Genomic DNA, 17,941 nt, shown 5'->3' with positions numbered 1-17,941 from the left:
ATCCACAAGGGCAGTCGCTGAAACCTGAAGTTGATAAAACAAGGTCAGTCTCTTAGCATTCTTCTTCGGTATAGCCAGTCAGGACTCCTGGTATTCATATTAGGCATGGCCAATATGGTGCACTGTTGTTGAACACATCTATTTCTTTCTGCACACTGAAAAGGTCTCTGAGGCCTGACTGCACACACAGTCCTCAGCAGCTTACTAAGCTAGGTCCCAACCCTGGACGATGAATTTCTCCATTAAAGGCCCTCAGCAAATAAAAATAAATGGCATTGATCTCCTGGAACATGTATTTTAATATTCCACCCGTTTCTTCTTGTGAGCCAGTCTCAAGTTCCCACATGCCACTGCAGGACAAAAAATAATAATGCCAGAGTTATTGTCATCAAACAAAATGTTAAAACTGTTGTTAAATAAGTAAGAGAAAAGGAGATCAAATGTTCGGTCAGTGACGTCTTTGGGTTTTTCAAATTCCCAAATATTTTTTTCAAGAGCAGTCTGTTTCTAATTCTTTCGGAACTTGCAACTGAATGCTTTCTCCATTCCAATAATGTGAATGCCAACTTGGCATCCTGCTCTGCGACGTAAATCAAGAGAGACGACCTAAGCAATACAGTTTAAATGGAAACACACAGTCCCCCCACCCACTTCCCCGCCCCTCTCTATCAGATATGTGCTATCCATTTGGATGAAAAGTGCTTTACTCAAATGGATTTTGTCAGAACTGGCAAGCAAGACGGATGGCTTCTTCCAGCTCCAGATGCCTAAGGCTCTGGTTCAATATTCAAGTGAAGTCAATGGAGGTCTCCCCATTGATTTAAATTGGCCCGTGTGCTTTGGATTGGCCAGAACTTACGCCCAGATCGAGGTAAACAGAACAGAACAGCTACTCGGCAAAACAATGTGCGCACAGTTGTTTAATGACAGGGATTTGATTTTTAAGATATCCTGACCTTTTCTGTTTTTCCACAAACATTATTGTGAACAATTTATTCTGGCCAGATGAATAATTAGAGAAGACGACTGTTTCAGTTTTGAAATATATTACCATAATTGGAAGCTAGGCGGAGGCAACTTTGAATGTTTGTGCAATGGTACTGTACCAGGATTGGAAATGGAGTGCTTTGGCTAGAGTATTTAGCTTGAGAATTGTAGGTTCCTAGTCTTGCTAGATTGATAAGCTCACTGGGGATCAGTGATCACTGAGCACCAGTTCAATGTAAAAAGAGCATGATACAAATGTTAACAAGTTATGATGGCACTAGCAAAATGGTGTTGTGTGTGTGTGTGTGTGTGTGTGTGTGTGTGTGTGAATGACATGACTGAAGGAGTTGAGTATTCTTCTCTGACCACCTGAAGTAAAGTGTGAATAGCAGAATGGATATATCCATTTCTTCTTCCCCTTCTTCTTCTTCTTCTTCTTCTTCTTCTTCTTCTTCTTCTTCTTCTTCTCGTACTGTACCTTTAACACTTATAAAAAGTAATGGGCTAGATCCAAAGCTCTAGTGTCCCTGTCACAACAGAACTTCCTGTCCTGTCCCCTATTGACTGACCATGAATTAGTTTAATCCTCCTTTAAAACCATTGAAGTCAGTAGTTACCACCATGTCTAACTTTGCTGTCTCCCCGACATGCTAATTCCTCTGTTCAGGGTATATAGTTGTGAGGCAGAAACACTGACTCTTAGGAATCCAGACAGAAGCAGATTTACTACTTCATCCCCTGTTTGGGAGAACTAGGACGATGCGTGATTCTCAAATGGCGACACTCTGTCTCTGGAGGGGAACATATTGGTAGGAAAAATGTTCTCGGGTGGAGAGTGTACTTTCAATTTTCTTGGGGAGTATTAAAAAATAAGTGAAAAGCAATTTTTAAGATTGCAAAAAATGTTATCTGTGTTCTATCAAAGTGAAGCGAATTGTAGCATCCAAAAGAACATATGTAAATGCTTCCACAACATGCGTTTCAATTGTCATGCAATGAAATAACTCTTCCATAATAGCAATTTTATTTCATGCCAGAGTGCTTCACTTCAAGGCAAAGCATTTACAGTCCCATTGGTATTGGATTGCAACTGAGTGTTCTGCAGAACACATTTTACTGGTTAAGCAGTGATATATTTTCATTCTTTTTCTGCACTCAAAAAACTTCTATTCGGTATTAGTCCTCCACTAAGAGCTTTTCGGGAGTGATAGATAGTTTCATCATTTGCTCAGGCTGTTTCTAGAAGGTGCTGTGCCAGACCGTGAGTGGGAGAATCTTCAAGATCTGTGTGTGGGGTGGAACATTCAGTCATCACCCTGATTATAGAGAACTAGATGCCACCATGCCTTCTCCTCATGGACTCGTTTGATGTGTGTATGTTTGTGTTTTGAAGCATACAGTCTCACACCTTTCGGAACTGATACAATATGGTGGGGACGGACAGACCTCAGACTTGGGGGCCAAGTACATCTCTCCAGAGCTCTCTACTTGTCCCTTGAGATACAGCTCAGGCTCATACCCAGCTACTGTTAAGTATAGTAATTTAATTCACTGAAATTGTAAATGCTGGCATGCATTCCTATGTGTTGAAATTTGATTGGTTGGTAACTGGAATTATAGAGAATTCTCTAGTAGTTTTCATGTGATTGGCTAACGTTTGGTCACATGGGGGTATCTAGTGAAGGATAGGCTTCATTTTATATGAAGCAAGATGACTGTGTTTTTGAATCCACTGTGAACACTGCTAAGTTAAATAGAGTGTTTGGAGTGCTTCTCTGCTTGAAAGAAAGAAAGAACAAAACTTCAGGAGAAGGTTAAAGTGGAAATCCCTCAAAGGAGCTGCAAGGCATGGCCTAACTGAGATACAGAAGACTGAAAGTGCTGAGCTCTGGAAAGAAAGGAAAATACAGTTGTTTGGAAGTTAGAATAAGAGACTTTAGGCCCATGCTTGGAGAAGCATGTGACTGTAAATATCATATTTTAATTCATCTATAACTATAAGTTTCTGCAAGTAAAGTTTTTAAAGGTCTGGACGTGGGTTTAATTTCCAAAGAATGGTTTCAGTCATATATATGATTTGAGCTTCTTAGCTGTGTTTTTGCTATCCTTATATTCAACAGTATGACCCCTCTCCCCAAAGCTTACCCCTCACCAATCCTGTTTCTCACCTTCCTTGAATGTTTTTGCCTTGCTGGAATGTGACTTTAAACTCCTGTTTCTCTGGATGGAGGATAGACAGTGATGTGTGTGAAGAAACTAGCCTAAAATATACACCTGTTGTTCTGCTCACTTTTGACTCTGGCCCCATCCGCCACTGGCATGTTGGCCACTCAGAAGGGAGTGTGGTCCTCAAGCCAAAAAAGGTTCTTCATCCCTGCAGCATGGGAACAGTTTGACCATAGACCAACCATGCCCAACCTTGCTTAGCTTCTGAGATCAGACAAGACTGAGCATGTTCAGGCCAATGGCTGTTGGACTATGTAATGAGTTGTTTGAATGGTGGCCAATCCTTTTGCCCAATGTTCCACCATTCAAGCTGAACGTGTGAGGGGCTGCCACTCCTATGCATTTCTAGTGTGGCTTTCTTCTAGTTTACTGAACCAGTGAGTAGGAGCAATACCAGGCTGGCAGGAGTGTAGGTCTGGCTCATTGTTAAAACCAGCTTTAAGGCTCTTTCGCACCTGTTTTTCTTTGCCACAAACTACCATTGCCTGTGCTTCCAGTGGCACAGGCTGGCCTCCTGTGGGCTTGTGAGCCTCTCAGTTTGCTGTGTTTCTTCTGATGTTTGAAGCTGGTAGTGGTGTAGGCACTGATTAAATCTGAGGTCTACCTAATACTCCATTTTACAAGCTATAGCATGCCATCTCAGGTGATTTTGACTGTGCCTACACATGCCTGGCAAATTGCTTGCACAAATCTCACTGGGAAATTGTATCCTAGAAATGTTTTGCACAGCTATTGTGATAACAATAAGCTTATGGTTGCATGGGGTGTTAGGGGAGGGGTAGTACCTCTGGTGGGGGACATGTTTGTCCACCTTTGGTCCCCACCCTGCACTCAGCTCTCACCTGTGGTTCCTGGAAGCTGTCAGCATGTGACAGAGGCCACACCCCAGGAACGGCTTTGACTTGTTGGCAAAACCAGGTGAAAGTAGCTGATGGGTCTCAAACCCCAGGTGAGTTAGGAACTTCCCCTTGCATGTGAAGACAGGTAGATTGAGTAGACGAGATCAATAGTGGGTCCAATGGTCAAGAAGGTGGTTTCTGCACATGCTATAAAGGCAAGTGCGGGGCAGATGGGTTTGTCTACCTGGGAAGGAAGGCCATCTAGAAGGAAAGCTCTGACCTGAACCTCTGCTGCCTTGCAACATATCTTTGGGTGAAGAAAGGGCTAAGGAGTAAACCCTAAACAAATCCAGAGTGGAGTCAAGCTGGTGCCAAACTTATTGCTCTGCTTTCTTTTAGGCCACATCAGCAAGGCCAAGAGAGGGGCCTTGTCACCTGGTGATCCTAGGACCTCCATACATGCTTCCCAGGCTTGTACCCTGGAGAAGCCACTTTAGTTCTGCTAATGCAGCAGTTAGACTTCACCCCAGAGGTGCACTCCATTGTCTCTTGAAACAGACGGAAACAACAACAGGCTCTACTCAACACTGACCTATTGAAATCAATGGATATAACTAACTTAGAACCTTTAATTTCAGCATGTCTACCCTAAGCATAACTTAGCAGGAAACTTCTGGCTGGTGGGCCAGTCTTGGCATGCCAGGGGGTACAATTTGGCTCGCCAGGTAATTTTCCTTAAACTACACCCACCTGTCCATCAACTCATATCACTCATGATGACAGCTGATGAGTGGGAGGGTAGAGTTAAACCCTGCATTGGCTGCACACCTGTTCCCAGTAGTGAACAGGTAAGTGCAGCCACCACAGCAGTCCTCCCCACTGTGATGATATGTAGAGCATTCCTATTTCAATTAGAGTCATTCTTTCTAAATTTGCAGCTATACATTTTATGTGGATCAGTGTCCACTTTTGGTCTCTGCTTTGATTGTGTGTTTCCTCTCTTTTTTTGTGGGGGTGGGGCACCGTAGCTACTTACCAGAAAGGGACCTTGGAGTACTTAAAGACAGAGGAAAAGAGATCAAAGGCAAATGGCTCGTTTCTAGTGCCTATTTCAAAGCAGCACTTTGAATGGCAAGAGTATGTCTGCCACCTTTCTATGGAACAAACTACTTGGAGACCTTATTTTCCTCCTACACTCATCATTACCTAAATGGCTACATTAAGCTGAAGTGCTGCTCCATCCGACTGCAATTGGGAATGGAACTGCCATGGTTGAATGACCAGCCAGATGCAACCCAGTGCCTTTGCAATGGCGAAGTTTCCATTGCCTCAGTTCTGTGGACTTTGGACGACTACAGTATCTGTTAAATATAGGTAGGTGGTTGTGGCTTCTTTCTCCAGACCAGAAGGACCAGCAAACAGAGCAGATGAAAAGAGGTAGAGAGTTTGACACTGATAGGCCCCCAGCAAAGTTTGCATATAAGTTAGGAAAGTCTTCTCTCCTCCCATGATAGGATTGCAGTTTCTCTAGCTTCCCAATGAAGTACATTGATTAAAATACCTCTGCTGCCTAATAAATCACTTGCAGTCATCCACAAGGCCTTTGATCCTGTGGCATTTGAGAAATTTTAATGATACTTCTGTGTCTGTACCAACACTTTAATGTGCCTCTTTAAATACTTCCAGTCACGTTCTGAGATGCTGTAAATTGGGCTGAAACACTTGATCGCTCTGCTGCTTTTGTTATCATCCGCTTGTGTGATAGTACAGAGCTTGTCGGAGTTGCTCAATATGAATGTTGCTCAATATGTTGTGGGGGCAGGACTGGTGTGTGGGTGGGTGGGGGGGCTTATGCTGGATCCTAACTCAGTTCAGCTTGATTACGTTGACCTGGCAGCCTTGTGGAACTTAAGGTAAAGGTAAAGGGACCCCTGACCATTAGGTCCAGTCGTGGCCGACTCTGGGGTTGCGGCGCTCATCTCGCTTTATTGGCCAAGGGAGCCGGTGTACAGCTTCTGGGTCATGTGGCCAGCATGACTAAGCCGCTTCTGACGAAACAGAGCAGCGTACAGAAACGCCATTTACCTTCCCACCGGAGCGGTACCTATTTATCTACTTGCACTTTGATGTGCTTTCGAACTGCTGGGTTGGCAGGAGCAGGGACAGAGCAATGGGCACTCACCCCATCTTGGGGATTTGAACCGCCGACCTTCTGATTGGCAAGTCCTAGGCTCTGTGGTTTAACCCACAGCGCCACCCGCGTCTTGTGGAACTTAGGGTGGTGTCAAACTCTATTGTTTTCTCTCTGCTGGCTTAGGGTATCTCAGTCTGCTTTAGCTCTGCTCTTGAACAGAATTTGGATCTGACATACCTTATGGTTCCTTAACTTAAACTGGGGAAAATTATGCTGGCTTAGGATTGCTCCCTTAGTCCAATAAAGTTTCTGATTGTGCAGTGAATGCGTTGCTTAGGCCTAAGACCACACAAACCTCAGCTATCCAGTTTAGTTTGGCGCTGATGCACAATGAGGGATTTATGGTCACAGCTGATCTGAGAAACCCACTCTGCAGTCACTTGGAGCAGGGCTTTTCATGTGGTTGCCCCTGTTCTGTGGAACAGCATTCCTGCCAATACACAACAGGCACTCATTAGCTGCAGTTTCCAAAAACAACTGAAGACAGTTTTGTTCTGATAGGCTTTCCCAGCAGGACAAATAGGTGCTTATTTTGTATTTCCATGAATATTTATTATGTATTTGTATTAATTTGGTTGTAAACATATCTAACATTTATCATATTTTATTATACATTGCTTTGAGATGATTGTGTAGAAGGTGACTGATTAATAATAATAATAATAATAATTCAGATTACCTGATATAATAGGTATTTTTGGCCTTCTGACAGTCTATTCCCACTCACCCTTTTGACTGCTTATTCGCTTCCTAGTCTGATTGGCAAACCTCCAAATAATAATAATAATAATAATAATAATAATTTATACCCCGCCCATCTGACTGGGTTTCCCCAGCCACTTTGGGCAGCTTCCAACAGAATATTAAAATAAAATAGTCTGTTAAACATTGAAAGCTTCCCTAAACAGGGCTGCCTTCAGATGTCGTCTAAAAGTCTGGTAGTTGTTTTTCTCTTTGACATCTGGTGGGAGGGCATTCCACAGGGCGGGTGCCACTACCGTGAAGGCCCTCTGCCTGGTTCCCTGTAACTTGGCTTCTCGCATTGAGGGAACCACCAGAAGGCCCTTGGCGCTGGACCTCAGTGTCCGGGCAGAACGATGGGGGTAGAGATGCTCCTTCAGGTCTACGGGCCTTTGAGGCCGTTGGGGCTTTAAAGGTCAGCACCAACACTTTGAATTGTGCTCGGAAACATACTGGGAGCCAGTGTAGGTCTTTCAAGACGGTGTTATGTGGTCTCAGCGGCTGCTCCCAGTCAGCAGTCTAGCTGCCGCATTCTGGATTAGTTGTAGTTTCCGGGTCATCTTCAAAGGTAGCCCCACATAGAGCACATTGCAGTAGTCCAAGCGGGAGATAACCAGAGCATGCACCACTCTGGCGAGACAGTCCGCAGGCAGATAGGGTCGATGCTAAAATCTATCAGATTTTCATTTTTTAGCATTTCCTTCCATTGACAAATATCCCAGTTGTAAAACTTCGCCACCACAATAATTTTTGTTTCACTTTACTGTAGACTCTGTAATAGTGGTTAACAGTGGATGCCATCCTTCTGATCAGTTTAAAACCACGTGAATTAATTTACAGTGTGCATAAACCAGCTTTAAACAGAATGCGTTGAATGAGTAGAACTCTCTCTCTATATATATATATTTGCCAGTTCACAAATGCAGTTCTAAACCGGGAAAACAACTCTCTACTCTCAGCTATTTTACAAACAGATGGCATCTTGAATCCGAGTATGATTCCTTTCTCACTTCTTTGTTCTTCTTAATTAAACAGAGCCAAGATCTTTGGTAAATATAAAACAAAAGGCTCTCACTGAAGCATTGCTGACTTGCATCAGCCAAGACACTCCTGGAATTTTAAAATCCAATCATTTTTCAAAAGAACCACAAGATTAACTGTAGTGGGCCAATAACTAATTAATGTCTTTATTTTGCTGATTGTGGGCTTGTGTGGATGCTTTGTCAGTGAAGTCATGCCATAGCGATTAAGATTCAGGTTCCACTTCTATTATTATAGGCAGTAATTATCCTGACGCTTATTATTCCCCCCTTCTAATCTAAACACTAATGCAGGCCTCTAGCTAGCATCTCAATTTAATAGTGCTCTGAGCATCTTAACAATGAGAAGGATGGTATTTAACTGCAGGCTTGTTGTGTCTTGGATTATAAATAAGTAGTTGTTGTTTGTTGAGGTCACAGTTATGTAGGTGTTTTCCAGGATCATAATTGTGGTATCTTAAGATGTCTATGTCTTAGATTTTCAGAGAATCCAAAGACAGCACACTGTCAGCTATGATTTACGTTGATAAGGAATATGGAGAGAGGAGAAATTCAATTCAGTTCACATCTAAAGGTGAACTGAACTAACTCAAAATTTTTAAAATAGCGCAAGAACTGAAACACAGCCATCCATTGAAATTCACACTTTTCTGAATTTTGCAGTAGAGTTCTAAAGTCAAGTGATGTGTACAAAAATGCATATTCTGGAGTAAAATATCAATTAAAAATGTCAATACTAGTGAAAATAACATACAAGGTGCATTATTTTCAATAAAACAGCTTTGGGGGGGGAAAGTCTGTATTATACAAAATGGCATACAAATGTGTATATCAGGAGAAATTTGCATTAAGATGCTGGTGGTTTTTAATGAGGGCTTTAAAAAAGGAAATCTCAAATTCATGTGGAAGACTGAACTTAAGTTTGGAAAAATAAGAAACTGGGGGAAAGCAGAACTGACAGATTCACCCGTCTGCAATCAGGGACAGTTTAAAGTATTGAGCATATTTGGTCTGCAAAAGGGAAGGAAGTGTAGGGAGTGATAATGTTCTTTAGATATCTAAAGATCTGATTGTAACAACTACCATGGAATTTCCCTTCTGAGTACTGTGGGGAAAGCTCTTGTCCAGGTAGTTCTCAATAGATTACAGTTACCTGCTGACAGGGTCTTTATCCCATTTCCTTTCCAAAGCTGGGAAAGCACTAATTAGGCTTTGGGAAGGAGGCGGGAGGACTCTAGGAACCTGTTTGGTCAGTTTGGTATGCCACAAGGTGTGCAGGTCTGAATTATAATATCTTGGGAGACACTGAACAACATATTGCTGAGAGGTACCTGTTGATTCCAAGTCTAATTGTTGTCGAAGCAGATGATTCAGCCTCTTCACATTGATTCACAGGCTTAAAGTGGGTGCATTTTTCTTCTGTGTTCACAGGCACCATGTATCATGAGATACTTAATTCAGTCTCATCAGCAAAAGCACACACTGCACCAAAAACAAACAGAAAAATAATGCATTTCAAGTAGATGTGTTTAGTGGAGTTTGTATCATGTTCTCTGCATTTGTACATTTGCACAAGCACGTAACAGGGTGATAAGTATGCAGATGATCCTCACCACAGATGTCTAAATGTGCATCTGTTGCTGTCACACTTCAGGCTATCATTCCACACCAGAGTTTGCCTGGCTACCATGCATTAGATTTGTTTTCTATTTCCCTTCTAATTTGTGTTTATATGCATTAGTTTTGCCAAGCTCAGGGAGAGAGAAAAAGGAACATTGTGAGTATGCTGTTATTTACTCTCCTCCCAGAGGACCTTCTGGAACTGCTGATTCAAGATGGAGTGAGAGAATGCATAATGCAATCGTTTTTATTAGTCCTCTATAAATCTGTTTGTTTCCTTTTTTGTTTTAAGGACAGTTGCTTACAGATGAGGCAGATGGAAAATATTGTGGCCATGCCTCCTGACAGCCATAGCTTTAACTCGGTGGTTCCTCTTAGCAGAATGTTCTGCCTCGAGGGAAGAAGAAACTTCCTACATTGCTTCCAGGGAGATTGTGGCCTGTGCAGATGTAAAGTTAACTGCATATTAAGAATCAGGCTGCAGGGTAGCATATGCCTGTCTACTGCCCCCTGTTACCTTGTGTTTGAAACAACAAGGGAACCTCCAGCTTGGGGTTATATGTAACCATTGCCAATGCATGTTAATTGGAGAATTGGGGAAAGCTCCTGCACACTTGATTCAAATCAAGATGGCACACCCTCCAACATTTCTCTGATGAAAATAGGGACATCCTATTCAACAACAACAACAACAATTTATACGCCTCTCATCTGGCTGGGTTTCCCTAGTCACTCTGGGCAACTTCTAGGTGAAGGAAGTTTGCGCAGTTGCTGTGGTGTTTTTTAACAAAATCATATTCTTTCACCTCTCCACAAAATTTGCAGGAGCCACCAACCTGGTGCCCATGAGCACCGTGTTGGCAATCGCTAAGCTAGAATATGGATACCAGCCATTTCAGGCAAGGATGCATTGCTGCATGACTGCGCAAAGAGCTTAAACCGATTGTTTGACCTTGTTTATGTTTTGGTGTCATGGTTCATTGAGAAGTTTGGAATACGATACTGCCAGACTATCATTACACAGAAGCTGATAAGTCCTCCCTGACTGCTGTTTGAAGCTGCCTAATAGGCTTTTCCTGCTACTTTGTGGTTTGATTGCAACAGGTACAAAGGGGAGGCAGGTTGGATTAAGCCCAGTGCTTAACACGGGAGTGGAAATACCCAGAGGAAATGCTGAATGCATCTGTGTTTCATATAAATTCTGGAAGGAGCTGTTTGATAATAATTTGTATTATCCCAGCATTTCATATTTTCTGTTGCTCATTTGTTTTGCAGTCTGAGTTGCTCTTTTCATTGCAAGAGTTTTCAGTGATGCACATCAATCATTTCCCTTTACCTTCCTATTGCTTTCTTCTCCATTGCCTAAACTGGGCAGAAGCTTCCCAGGCTTTGGGGAAGAAGCACCAGGCCTGCTTCCTCCTTCCCAAGCCTCCATCAAAAAGATGACAACTTCACAGATGTATCTCCAAATATCCCTAATCCATTTTTACAGGTCATTCCTCTCCCCACACTACACCTGAATGACCTGGAATGACTCTAGGTCAGAGGCATTGTGGAAGTTGCAAAATGGCGGCCAGGCTACAAGCACAGTTGGGACCTTTGTGGAAAAGAAAGAAGCTGTTCTACTGCCACTGCTAATGGTAAACCCCACCCCTGAGAAACTGCCGGAGAATTTATCACCTCCCTGGAAAAGTTGGATGAAATGGTTCCTTCTCCCCACCCTCAGTTTCTCTGCCCAAAAAATAAAAGAGGAAAATTTTGAGAGGCCGTTTGTGCACAACACTAGTTTCAGGTGCCTTTAGGCCTGTCTTCACTGGAGCAAAAAGTAGACACCATCCCAGGATGGCCCTGGACAACACTGGGATGGGGAGGAAGTCATGTGGATTCCTCAGCATTAATGAGGAGGGAGGCCGGTGCAAATCCACATTTTGCTCTGGTGTGGCAAAATCCTTAATAAATGTTGGGAAGATACTGATAATTGTCCCAATTTGACAATGGAATTGGGCAGTGACTTGGATTATATGTTTCATAAAATCTGCTCCTCTATGCCTGTGGTGGTGAAGAAGTAGGATTGCTTGTACCCTCCCACTGTGCCGACAATATCAAATGCAGCGCAGCTGGGAAAATTTGCAAAAATCATCCACTACTACATACAGACATGCCACATGGAGGTCACTGTTAGCCCAAAGAAGGGCCAATTCACGTGAGCAGAAGATCCAGGTCATAAAGCTATCTTTGAAGATTCCATGCTTTGCTCAGCCAAACGAGCGTGTCATTGAATGCCAGAGGTTAAACAAATGTAATATGGAATCAAACTCCCTGTGTTTAGAGAAGGTTAGCACATGTCCCTCCCTAGCGGCCTTGGTTGCATCTGATGATTGTCAACAGGAAAAACAGGGAGGGGGCCTCTTACACAAAATATCCCAGGTTTCGGGTCGAGCAGACAAGGCAGTTAAAACCAAACACATGACGCTGTTCAAGAACATTTTCATTACACGTGGAGGTCCTTTTAGCAGCTCAGCTGAGACCCTTCAAAAATATTTATCTTATGACCAGATTAATATTTTGCCGTTTATTACTGCAAACAATGAAAAATGATCATATCATAAGAGCTTTCCAAGACTTGTCTGCTGTGATGAATGCAAAATAAATAAAGAGATTGGGACTTAGACAAGGTCGGACAGTGGAAAATCTCTACGCCACTGACCATTGGGAATTGAATGAGTGAGAGGGAGGGCTTTGCAAAGGTTTTCTCTTTGTGTGTTCCTTCTCTCCGTGTTGAAGCAATGCAGCACCCAGTCGAAGCACAATTTCACACATTAAACAGAAGCCCAGGTCTGCCAAACGAGTGCACTGACAACAGGAAACTGCAGTCAATCGCAAATAATTACTTGTTCAATCAAAGTGATTGCATACCCTCTAACATTTCTCCAGTGAAAATAGGGACGTCCCATTCCATAATGATAATTTTACTATTTATCATCTTACTGGGTTGCCCCAGCCACTCTGGGCAGCTTCCAACATTAAACATTAAACAACTCCTCTATACAGGATTACCTTCAGACGGCTTGGGGGGTCGGATAACTCCATACCCTCCAACATCTCTCCAATGAAAATAGGGACATCCTAAGGAAAAGTGGGACATTCCAGGATCAAATCAGAAACCAGGATGTCTTCTCTAAATCAGGGGTGTCCCTGGGAAATAGGGGCACTTGGAGGGTCTGTGATTGCAAGTTTGTGTGTGACACTCACACTTTTTTTAAGATGTACCTTTTAAAACAGCTTGGGTATACACCTACAAATGTGATATGTGATGTGACTCAAAAATAAATATATTACAGTGGTACCTCAGGTTAAGAACTTAATTCATTCTGGAGGTCCATTCTTAACCTGAAACTGTTCTTAACCTGAAGCACCACTTTAGCTAATGGGGCCTCCCGCTGCTGCTGCGCCACCGGAGCACGATTTCTGTTCTCACCCTGAAGCAAAGTTCTTAACCAGAGGTGCTATTTCTGGGTTAGCGGAGTCTGTAACCTGAAACGTCTGTAACCTGAAGCATCTGTAATCCAAGGTACACCATCCCTAATTGTTGTGCTGAAGCATGTGACAAATTGTAATATAAATATATTGTACAGGTACTTCTTTGCCCACTAGATAGACATCCATGGTTATTTATGTATTTATTCTTATTCATGCACCTGTATGAGTGATGGCTGGACATTTCTTGGTGTAAATGCAAACACAAGTTAGTTCTCCTTAGGGTGAAATATTATTATTTTTTTGTCATTTTCTTTTTCTTACATGGCATTTTACGCAATGCCTTAAGCCAAAAAAAGAGAATTCCCTGCCCCAAGAAGATTACAATTCACATTGAAATAGCGGAGGAGAAAGAAGAGGGACTGAAGTTTCTGGAGAAAATTAGAGAAATGGGGGATAAACAGAAGCATAATAGGAAAAGTTATTTATGTAACCACAAGTTCCAGTGGATGGAGCACTGTCTATATATGTGAAGGCCTGATTGTGCTTGGCGTCTCTTGATACTACTAAGCCTCAAACCAAGGGACTTGTAGCAAAAAGCCCAGGATTTCCCCATCATACTTTGACATTTTATGTTGCTTTTAAACCCTGAACTGAAACAGCATTGGGCCCATTTGGCCTCTTCACCTGACATTTGTCCAAGTATAATGACAAGTCAGCAAAGGTAATAATTTGTGAGTCAAATTGTAGTCAGATGTGGGTTGCTGTATTCTTAATTTATTTCTCTAATTGTACTTTCAAAAGAGAAGGAAGTGGTGTGTGGCCTAACCTTTGCATTGCCACGGGAACGATTTCTTATGCTTTGCATCTAGTTATCTGTGTCTCTTTTTTTCCTCCCTGACATTGCTTTGGAAAAAAATTCAGAGGAGCGTGAATTTCGAAGGATCACTGATTCGAATTGCTAATATTTCAGAAAGCTTGGATTAGGTAGGTTCACCTTTATTTCAAACTGAATCACATTTCTCTCTCATCTCTTATCACAAGAATACTTTTTATTTCAATCAAATAAGAAGCTTGATTAAATAGTAACAGGGGTTGCTTAGCTTTCAGCTTAGGCAAGAGACCACAAAGTTGGAAACTAGCTGCAAGAACTGCCTACAGGGAGAGGGGTCAATGTATCTGTGAAGACCAAAGGACCAATCAGTGATGGCCAGACTTGGCCCTCCAGCTGTTTTTGGACTATAGTTCCCATCATCCCTAGCTAACAGGACCATTGGTCAAGGATGATGGGAATTGTAGTCCCAAAACAGCTGAAGGTCCAAGTTTGGCCATCACTGTTGAATGCCAGGATGAGAGGTCCAAGACAAATTGATCTGGAAGCTTACAAGTCCAGTCTAGAGGATTAAGGGCAGTTAGCAGCCAAGCCCATCAGAGGTCCAAATGACACAATGACCTTCCTTGGCTGCTGTTGAAATGGTGGATCAGAAGCCCTGCTATTTTTCACTATCTCTGGTAGGCCTTTGGATCACAGCCATAACTGAGTGTGATAAAAGTAAACATCTATCGGTACATCTTTATGATGCTAAACATAAAGCTTTCTAGGAGGCAGCAGGTGCATGTTTTGAAGATAATAAGTTATAGCTAACTAAGTTTTAGGGGCGCGGGTGGCGCTGTGGGTTAAACCACAGAGCCTAGGACTTGCCGATCAGAAGGTTGGCGGTTCGAATCTCCGCGACGTGGTGAGCTCCCATTGCTCGGTCCCTGCTCCTGCCAACCTAGCAGTTCGAAAGCACGTCAAAGTGCAAGTAGATAAATAGGCGGGAAGGTAAACGGCGTTTCTGTGCCCTGCTCTGGTTTGCCAGAAGCGGCTTAGTTGTGCTGGCCACATGACCCGAAAGCTGTATGCCGGCTCCCTTGGCCAGTAAAGTGAGATGAGCACCGCAACCCCAGAGTCGTCTGCGACTGGACTTAATGGTCAGGGGTCCCTTTACCTTTACCTAACTAAGTTTTATTCAGTGCAGACCCCTGAAATTAATGGGCCTAAGTTATTCACGTCTATTAATGTCAGTGGAAGTATTCAGAGTAGGAACAGTGTTAGATGCAACCAAACGATTCAAATCTTTTAGCAGGGCACTTCAGCTGTCAAGCATCTTGTCATTACCAAATCTTTCCCTATCACGAGGAGCAGCTTTTAGATAAACAAGTACAAATTACCTTGTTTTCACCTGAGAAATACTGAACGCTCAGCGCTGTTGTGTTGATAATTGCATCTGATCTCATTTGTGCAAAAGGCTTATGCTGTGGGAGGGATATAACATGTGCCAGCTAATGCATTCCCATAATATTCTCACTGGTTCGAAATTCTCGGAGCTAGTCTATATACACAGCAGGTCATATGACTGCAGTTTGCACACGGTAAAAACTGGTCTGTGAACTGTGTCATTTCAGACTCCAAACCATTTCCCTGTGCATATCTAAACAACCTACCTAATTTACCCTTTGCAAGGACTGAGTAGGGGGAGATGGGCTTTGAATACATGACTCCCCCTACTGTCTGATGTATAATACAGAAACAGTGGTGCCACATGACCTGCTGTATGCATAGTCCAGCTCTGAAATAATGATTCAGAAGGTGACGCCGCAAAGACCTTTTTGCATTCAGCCATGGAGCTGTGAATTCCCTCTAATTTGCCCCAGCTCTTGGAAGTAGCTGATTTACAATTGTCATGCTTAAAAAAGAAGAAGTAAACATAAAATTTCCAGGGTAGTGAACAGTGATGGTTATGAGAGATAGAACACATTCACTGGCAAGGATTAATTGCCTATTGAATAGGAAAGGAATGATGCCCTTTGGCTGTTCAGCTTTTACACTCTGTTTACTATAATGATGATCTCAGGACAAATATTCAGCATAGCTGCAGAACTTTGGCCGCACTTAGGAATTGAGTTTAGTATGAGTGCTAAACTTTCCTTTCACTGCAGTGTCCCACAAATGACCTGCATTTTTTAATTTATTTTTATTTCTTTTTTGCATTACAGAGCAAGGACCATGAAGGTGCTGAGAAGTCCTCTGTTTAGGCTATGAACTCCTAAAGCCATTTGATGTTGTGTTGCCACAACCTATGACAAATGAAGTACATACTTCAGTTATTCATGCACACACAGTGACTTACATAAAGTGTTTTGAGGTCTTGGTGATCTGCAATTAATGCAATGTTCACAATTCGTGCAATGTTCACCTTCTGTAACTGTTTTGTTGGATAACATTTGATTTGAGTTTTTCTTCTGCCCCCATTGCTACATAAGTAAATAACTTCTAGTGAACTCTGCACCTCATCTTTACACTGGACTAGTGATGAGGCAGAGCCATGGCTCAATTTGTGGCGTGTTCAGTTAGGTACAGTGGTACCTTGGTTTTCGAACGTAATCCATTCCGGAAGACTGTTCAATATCTGAAATGTTCAAAACTGAAGCATGCATTTCTGGAAGCATTTACTTATCGAAAACTCAAAATGGAAGCCGCGTGGCACGTTCCACTTCCAAAAACCATTCGAAAACCAAAGCAGTTACTTTCAGGTTTTCGGCATTCCGAAACCAAAACATTCGACTTCCAAGACGTTCGAAAACTGAGATACCACTGTATTAACACTGGAATATGATATTAAGAGATCTGATATTGCTGAGACCTCAACAGTGAAGCAAGTAAGGTACAAAGATTCATGGATTTTCCCATTACTGTATGTATACAATCTGTCTGCAAATGTTTTGTTACACGTGAGTGCCTGCTGTATTAATATAACAACTGAACAACTATGACCGTCAAGAGAAAATAGCTCATCTACCTCTGATTTGTCAGGTAGAAGTAAGACTACAAATTGTCAACAGAGAATGGCTACAGTACAGTGATTTTTTTTATTGGATTCCAGCTTCCAGTGACAATCTGGCCTACTGATTTATGTACATTGGGTACCAGCTGATAGTTCCTGAAAATATAACAAAATTTTTTTTTTCTGCCAGTAGCACCTTAAAGACCAACTAAGTTAGTTCTTGGTATGAGCTTTCGTGTGCATGCACTTCTTCAGATACCTGAAAATATAGCATTGGAAGCACTGAATAAGCACATTCATCAAAATATTTGCTCTGGGTTTTGGATGCACTGCATTTCCTACAGCCATACTGGGGAGAGGTCAAAAGTCTAGTCATCTGCAGCATGTGGAAACCATAAAACCTTTCACTGCTCAGAGCCAAGCTGGGCCTCTAGATGGATGGACCCTAATCTAGGTTGGTTCATGTGTGTCTCCAGTTCAAGATTACAGAACTAAGTGGCTTAATTGGGAGTTGGATAAACTAGAGCTTAAAGTACAGGAAACAGAAGGTGCTGCTTTGTTGATGAGACAACAGCAGGAGTTGTGGAGTGCTATAATAAGTTAGTTCTCATGCTTCAGTCAGAGGCAAGATAAATTCTTGTTCAAGTAAAAGCACACCCCTGGACTTAGTTTCACTTTTCTTGTAGTGCAATTTTTTTTTAAAAAAAACTCTTTCTGTAAGCAGAAGACACTTCTTGCATACAGAAGCAAACCTCTGGCTCCAAGCTGCTGTTTCTCAAAGCCACTAATTAGTAAGTAAATTTTAATTAAAACTGCTCCTTGTGCCAATGTTAAGTCTTCATGACATGGTTGTAAACAGTCTGCACAATTTCTTGGTTTCAAGTTCATTTTCTGCCAAAAGCATTTGGTTGTGTGTTGTTGTTGTTGTTTTTTGAGCTGTCAATTATTGTACTCCAGTCTTGAAAATCTTAAACTATAAATTAATTAGCA

At 42.2% G+C, this 17,941-nt stretch overlaps 1 long non-coding RNA gene across 1 annotated transcript in view; it reads right to left on the bottom strand.

Annotated features, from left to right (window-relative positions):
- LOC310753080 overlaps positions 1–12,779 on the bottom strand; it is a 292,662-nt gene extending 279,883 nt beyond the window's left edge. Inside the window, exon 1 of the long non-coding RNA XR_014543159.1 lies at positions 12,733–12,779. This is a non-coding gene — a long non-coding RNA (uncharacterized lncRNA). The remainder of the gene's footprint in view (positions 1–12,732) is intronic.
- Positions 12,780–17,941: the final 5,162 nt, after the last annotated feature.

The sequence above is a fragment of the Podarcis filfolensis genome (genome assembly GCF_964270895.1).
Source record: "Podarcis filfolensis genome assembly, chromosome: 17".
In the NCBI taxonomy this organism is placed as follows: domain Eukaryota; kingdom Metazoa; phylum Chordata; class Lepidosauria; order Squamata; family Lacertidae; genus Podarcis; species Podarcis filfolensis.
Note: the sequence above shows the minus strand (reverse complement) of the source record. Positions and strands in the feature narration are given on the sequence as shown.